Source organism: Cebus imitator, unplaced genomic scaffold (assembly GCF_001604975.1).
Source record: "Cebus imitator isolate Cc_AM_T3 unplaced genomic scaffold, Cebus_imitator-1.0 Scaffold160, whole genome shotgun sequence".
Lineage (NCBI taxonomy): Eukaryota > Metazoa > Chordata > Mammalia > Primates > Cebidae > Cebus > Cebus imitator.
In genome coordinates, this window is record NW_016107475.1 from 1,780,149 (window position 1) to 1,781,458 (window position 1,310).

The 1,310-nt window shown below is 41.7% G+C and overlaps 1 pseudogene; it reads left to right on the forward strand.

The window, feature by feature from the left end:
- The first annotated feature begins 1,040 nt into the window (after positions 1-1,040).
- Positions 1,041-1,121, forward strand: LOC119473459 (annotated as a pseudogene).
- The last annotated feature ends 189 nt before the right edge of the window (positions 1,122-1,310 follow it).

The following is a 1,310-nucleotide window of genomic DNA, read 5'->3' on the forward strand; positions in this document are numbered from 1 at the left end:
TTTGAGACTGAGTTTTGCTCTTGTTGCCCAGGCTGGAGTGCAATGGCAGAATCTCAGCTCATCGCAACCTCCACCTCCTGTGTGCAAGCGATTCTCCTGCCTCAGCCTCTGGAGTAGCTAGGGTTACAGGCACCTACCAACACACCTGGCTAATTTTTCTATTTTTAGTAGAGATAGGGTTTCACCATGTTGGCCAGGCCGGTCTTGAACTGCTGACTTCAGATGATCCGCCTGCCTTGGCATCCCAAAGCGCTAGGATTACAGGTATGAGCCATTGCTCTGCCTAAATTCCAGATCTTTAGGTAGTAACTGAACCAACTGCCAATCAGAAAACTTTGAAACTCCATATGGCCTGGGTCCTCCCCCGCTCCGCCGACTTCCCGTTGTCACACCTTTCTGGACGGAACCAACATACATCTTACATAATTTGATTGATGTCTTATGTCTCCTTAACATGTATAAAACCAAGCTGCAGACTAATCACCTTGGGCCCACGTCATCAGGACCTCACGAGGTGTGTCATAGGCATGTCCTTAACCTTGGCAAAATAAACTCCTAAATTAATTGAGACTCGTCTCAGATACTTTTTGGTTTACATTGTGATTCTAGAATTGGGCAACACTTCATCTTATAAAACAGAATAAATGCTCCAATGAGCTGAGCAGTGGGGGTTGGCTTTACAGACAGAAAAGGCTGAAGAAAGCAGATTGGTCATTTCAAAGTTACTTTCCTTGTATGGCAGAGACAAGGAAACAAAACAAAAATAGAAAGATCACGGATTAGTTAGCATCAGGTTACTTTTGGCTACGCTTTCTGTCTAAAGATTAAAGTAGAGGGAACTTATCATCATTATCAGACCAATTAAAGATTGAAACTGGCCTGTTTCGGAAGATGACTGTTATCTCTCTCTCCTGATTTCTTGAAGATCAGATAATGACTCAGTTTAGTGACTTGGAAACTCTGCATGAGTGACTCCATTTTGATTTTTAGTCTGGTCTCTTGGGGACCTAGCATAGGAGCTTAGTCCGGAAAGCGGCCTTCTCCTTTTGTAGTTCGTAAGTGTGATCATCGGGTGTTCATGCTTGTGTGTGCCATGTGTCTCCCTCTAAACATTTCTGACATGAAAAAGGAAAAAAAAAGAAAACAAAACAATAGCCTCCTACAATTTTATTTAACAAATAGGCCACAGAATGGGATAAAATATTTGTATAACATAGATCTGATAAAGGACTGGTATCCAAAATGGGCAAAAGACCTAAAAAGACATCTCACTAAGGAAAATACAGGCATCCTTTTTTTTTTTTTTTTTT